This window comes from Stegodyphus dumicola, chromosome 12, assembly GCF_044657685.1.
Source record: "Stegodyphus dumicola isolate Sdum_Otavi_A_Nest chromosome 12, ASM4465768v1".
NCBI lineage: Eukaryota > Metazoa > Arthropoda > Arachnida > Araneae > Eresidae > Stegodyphus > Stegodyphus dumicola.
The window spans coordinates 54,210,739-54,217,201 of NC_140779.1; positions in this window are offsets into that span (position 1 = coordinate 54,210,739).

Below are 6,463 nucleotides of genomic sequence, written 5' to 3' on the forward strand. Positions count from 1 at the left end.
TTGCAAAAATAAAGACCGCGTTTTAAGCCGGGTAATGCGGTGACTATTGCTGCTGATTGCATTAAAAAAGGGAGGTGAATAACTAGATATTATAGCAGTTCCATATCCAAAATTTCAGCGTTCTACTGTAAGGGTGTTTTAGTTTTTCGAGATACCTACATAAATACATACGCACGTACAGGCATAAAAAAGAAATCCCTTTTTCAATCTATTTTGAATTCATTGAATATTCGTTTGGGAATAAAGAGTGCGTACGTACAGATATCAGTAAAAAAAATCGTCAAGATGGATTTGGGGATAGTGAAAAAGGATATTACGTTGAAATATGATAACCGAAAATTTTCACGATTACAATACTTTCTTTACATCGTATAAGAAAGTAAAAAACATTCTTTTTTTATTTTTATTTATTTATTTTTATTTATTTAATTAATTAATTTTTTTCCAGTTCTCATTTTTTCAGTCTAAATTCTTATAAAGACAAAGTATTTTTTTGCAAAAACAGTGTACTATGGACTATCTACCTAACTTTCACGAAGTTAAGATATATCGATTTTAACTTCCTGTTGATCGTGCATCGAAAGCTTTTCAAGATGCGCAATGCGCAACAAGTTATAATTGCTTGTAAAAGTTGAGAACAGTTTTACAGGTATGCGTTATAAATATATTTGAGTGCCAGGATAAGGCAAAGAGATTCAAATTAAACCTGTGCTACAAGATTTAACATAAAGGGCTTAGTGATATTTATATCTTAAAACATCATCTTTATAGCGACACACATTCCTGAAATTTAAAACGTACTTTATACATCTGTCGAATGCTAGAAGGTAGACTTGCGCGGTTCTCGAATTACATTTTTACTAAACTGCCAACAATTAAATCTGGTTAATATTTTCAATAGAACTTCAATCACAACTTTTAAGAGTATCTGATATGAAAGCTGTCCAGTAGGTTTAATATACACTTTTACGGATAAATATTGTAAACGTGTACTTAAGCTTTAACGGTGACTTTGCTGCAGATTTCAAGATTTCCACTGCTTATTTCATGAAATTGTTTTAAAAAAAACAAAAATACTTTATTTGCCGTTGATATCTTCCAGTTATCTTTAGTTTATCTTCGTGTGTGTATGTATATATAAAATTGGATTATAGAATAAACTTCAAAATTATATATAAAATTTTTAAGAATGTCGCAACTAGATTAAAAAATGTAAAAATGAAAGTATTTAGTCATTAGGTTACATCGATGCAGGAACGTGAAAAAAGCGAATGCTCTCGCCAGCATTCAAACTGGGGGCATTCCGAATACGTGGAGTATGTTTCCAGTTACACCACGAAGCATGCGGGAAGGGAAGGAGAAAATACCTTACATACTCTCCTTTTAAAGAGAAGCTAGAGATTATGGAACCTAGTTGCCAAATCCTAGTGGTGACAAATTAACATGTGCCACCTCTTAGCTCGGGGGCCACTTGTAGAGGCATTTAGAATTTTTTTTATGTCAGGAAAATGAAAAATTCCGCAATGTTTTCGCCGGGATTGGAACTCCAAATCTCTCCTCGAATACAAGTGGAGTGTGCTTCTAGTTACATCCTGAAGGCAATCAGAAAGGTGGGAGATTATAACCTTATAAATACAAGTCACGTAACTGGCTCTAGCAAATTAAAAATGATTTAATTTTGAGAGTGAAATATGAATCATTCCTTTATTGGGTTGTTCTGGATCAAAAGCACATTGAAATCACTCCAAATAATATCTTAATTGAATGGTAATTAGCTTGGAAGTTTTATTTTTGAGCTATAAATTATTCAAAAAAAAGTTTTTAATAAATACAGAAAAAATGGAGTACTGTTATATATGAAAGACATCTTTTTTTAAGCCCATCGAAGAATTTTGAAAATTTATGAAAACTGAAAGTAACAACTCCATCCGGCTTTACATACTTGAGCGTTTTAATTTAAAATTTTGAAATATAAAAGTTGTATATTAATAGCGGAGGTAGATATCTTAGTAGATATTACATCTATGATAATAATTAAAAAGAATAATTTGGGCAAATATTTATTAAATTCTTAACATGTGTAGTCTTCATATCTATGGACATTTAGATTCCAGCTTGTGACTTTCTACACTGCACACTAAAATTGCCATAGATTAATTAACAATAAAATGACATTAACAGTTATACATCACCTAATCTGGATCTGTTTCTTTAGCTGTATCAGTATCCTCAAGCCATTCTATTAATATAATTTAGAATTTCTTATTATTCTCTGAGATAGAATGTAAATTTTCAAAATGACAATAATTTATTCTAAAACTTTTCCTAAAGTATCACCTTATTCCTTCGATGCGCTTCTGCAGCGTTAAATAGAACATCCAGCTAACAGACGTAAGACTCGTGATTCGAATTTATGTTTCTCGTTCCGCAAAGCGTAACAGTCCCTAAGATTTCTTTCACTTTTTACGTCAGAAACATATGTCCTTTAAAGCATTTTTACCGTTATTTCTTAAAATGAAAGCTATTTAAATATTTATTCCTTAAAGAGCTAAAAGATATCCCTTAATAAGCTTTAAAGCTTTAAACTAAGGGTAGAACGTATGACAATGCTTGTTCTTTTCTCGTAACATTTGGAAATGGGAATCCTTTCTTTCATTTAGATATGTTAAATTCGGTTTCAGTTACCTTGCTACTTGTACGTCCTAAGACAGATATAATTTTCAAGCAATGAATATTCCTTTACACACAATGGCCTGTTTATACATGATCTGTTCCTTTAACAGAATTTTTCACAGTGCGAGAAACATACATACATTCATGCAGATTCTTCAGTATTTAATTTCTTTAAATATAATGCAAGGCTCTAATATTTGGTGGCAACAATTTGAAAAGTGAACCGACATTTATAATGAACCGACGCAAAATGACAAAACGAAATTAATAGCCATTCTGGGGAAGTTATCCCTTTGGGGCTAAAAAAAAAATCTGAAAGCTTTCAGATTTTATATTGCGCCCAAAGGACGTTTGAACGTTTTGTGTGTTACCTTGATTTACTAAATATCATGTTCTTCGTAGTTAAACCATAAAATTCAATTCAACAACAATATCGCAAACTAATTTAAAAAGAGCATATGTTGAGAACTTCCGATACACACTCTCGCGCGCTGGAAATAATTTTTGTTTTCGTACAGTATTGCCTTTACTCGCTTTGAAATCGTTGAGTTTGTCAATAAAAATTTTTTTAATGTTTGACAAAATATGAAATAGATAATAAAACAAATTACAAATTACAAATTTGGGCTTCCAGATGCCCATATTCGGGTGGAGATGTATGTTATTCAAAATTCGATAGCTCTAGGTACCGTTGTTTTATCACAGTACGAGAAATATACATACATTTATGCAGATTCTTTATTATTTAATTTTTTAAATATAGTGCAGAGCGATAATATTTGGTGGCAACAATTGAAAAGTGATTCAGACTTTTAAAGTTTTCTACGCAAAATGCCAATACGAAATTAATAGCCCTTCTGGGTTTAAAAAAAAAAAGGGAAATTTGCCGATGCGTTTTAGCAATGACATGTATATTAAATAAAATATACTTATTTAAAATAATTTAATTAAAACGCTTTTCTAAACTTAGATAACTAACTTATACCTGCGACATGAGAAACACTATGATATAAAATTAAAAAATCAACAGCATTTCAACCTTAGAGATAGAATTACAACAGTTTTGGCTTAGAAGAAGAGGAATTCTTCGTCATTCTTTCTGGTAATGCAGAGTTCAACTTTATATTGGCAAGTCTGAATTTTGCCTAATTTTGAATCTTCAGGTGTAAATATTATTTTAACCCCTTAGTTTAGATCTGATTCAATTATTATCACGCCTTTCTTTTACGACTGCTTTAATTTAAAAGGGGAGTCAGGAAATATGATCAAGAAATAAATTATTTTATTTGATGCTTCTTCCCTTGAAGCAGCAGCAGCAGCCACGCGCAGAGAAAGGACCATTCGTACCACACAATATGGGACACAATGCGGACCACGGAGCGGGTCTTCCGCTCATTCAAACTTCGGACCCGCGTCCTGCAACCGCCACAGATCGTTGTTATCTATTAGCTGACTTAGAAAAGGTCCGAACACCCTGGCCCATTAGTTTTGTCAACTTTGGACCGGGCAAAGCGGAATTTATGTGGCCGTCCACAATGGTACAGAACACGGCTCAGGAACAGGTGGGAGCCTTCAGCTCGACTGTTTGTTTGAAGGCTTAACTTAGCGGTAACCTTAACACGAGTCAAAGACTTTCCAATAAGAAATTTTCTTGTTTTTTATTCTCCGGAAGTATTTATAAAGTAAAATATTTTAACTCTCTATGCTCTAGATTCGCTTGTTATATAAACTCAAAGGATGTTAGAAAATTGTCGTACTTATCTAACATGAATGTATTTCGAAGGTTTCTGAAGACACTAATGCATTAAGTAATAAAAATAATTGCCATAGATCTTCTTAAGCTTTTATTTATTAAGAAATGCCTTGTCTAATCAATTTTTCGACAAACAGCAGTTTTATGAGGAAGCATCAAAATCTAACGTTGCCTTTAAACAATATGTATACTTTATGCAATATGTATACTTACAGATTTAGATGAAATTTTTATTTAAAAAAAAATCAAATTTATTAAATTCAATATAACCCTACAATAGTATTTTAATCAATTTAATTGTTATGATGTCTTTGTGGGTGAGAAACATGTACAAAATATTCTTCAGTACCATATGCAGTAAAGCTGATATTATCATATGAACATGCTGCCGCTTGTGTAATTATTTAAAGTAGGATGTAACATGTGCGACACGAAATCTCCTTTTCAAAATCTTCTAGAAATAAATCTTTGCAGTTAAATAGATTGTAAATCAGCGAAAACGTTATCTTATATAAGCACTTTTATTTTTGTACTATATACAAAACCAAAAAAAGAAGTGGGAGGGGGAGGCGATTTTTTCATTTCCATGCACACACACGTTTCCAGAGAATTTGGGCTAATGTTTTTTTTTGGGCTAAAAATATTTAAAAACAGAGCGGGACATAATTTTTTTTTTTTTTCGTACAATGTTGTCATTACTCGATTTGAAATCCGTGAGTTTATTAGTAATCAAAAATTCGTTAAGCTTTACAAAAATGTGAAATACACAATAAAACAAATTCGAAATTCAAAATTCGGACTTCAAGGTGTCCACATTCGGATACAGGACTACGTTATTTAAAATTTAATGGCTATAGGTAACATTGTATTTTTACAATCCAAAAAATATGCAAACATTCATGCAAACTCTCCACTATTTAATTTATTTAAATATAATACAGGGTGATAATATTTGCTGGCAACAAGTTTGAAAAGTGATTCAGACTTTTAGAGTGATTCAAAGCAAAATCGCGTTTTGAGACTAATAGCCCTTCTGGGCTAATGTTTCTTCGGGCTAAAAAAAAGTATTATTTTTCCAGTTCATTATTTGTAAGTAACTGCAAAAGTTGCTAAGAAAGAGTGAAACTTGTAACAGCCAGAAATAAGAAAATAACCACTGTTTTAGAGGGGTTTACTATAACTACTGCAAAACAAACTCGATTAATGCACAGTATAGTCCATAGGAAATTCCGGTCAAAACAAGTCAAAGTAACCGAAATTTAACTCTTGTAGAAAATACTGGAAGATAAAAACCTACTTTTTTTTTTTTTTTTTTTTTTTTTTTTTTTTTTCGTTGTTGTTTGTTTGTTGCTGTTGCATATATTTTCAGAAATGCAGCTTCTAGGAGAAAGAACAAGGCGTCTCCTGACTGTCTGATAAGGAAACTACTTGTCAGACAGCTAAGTTTTGAAAACAGACTAACGCCTAACATAAATTAGCAGGAATAAATTTATTTTTTAGTACATTTAAACTAGCCTCTGTTTGAAAGAAATCAGATGTAATCTTATGACCAGGAATGACTAGAAAAGATAATAAACATTATATACAATTCTCCAGAACTCGCTACATCATAATTATTTTTTCTTCCTTTCTCTCACCTAAGCAGATCTTTCATATTACTGCATGAGTCAAACATTTCTTTCTTTTTATTTTAAAAAGAAAAGTAATAACCCTGAAAATTTTCGACTCCAGTGTTTCAATCTGAAATACCTGCATCGTACGTCGCTGATTTAGTTACTAACTTTCACTGTAATGTATATTTCTAAATTATTGATATCTCTTTTTGTTCCTACAATACTATATAAATACAACGGAAAAAATTCAGCTATTAAAGCATAATGGTGCAAAGATGATGCGGCTATTAATTTTATTCTTTATCTTTCTTTCGCGTGTTTGTCATTTGTTGTGTTTGCCATTTGATCTATTTGTCGCTTGCAAATATCAATATTTTTACTTGGATTTTATCACTAAATGTCTAATTAAATCATAAAAGTAGTT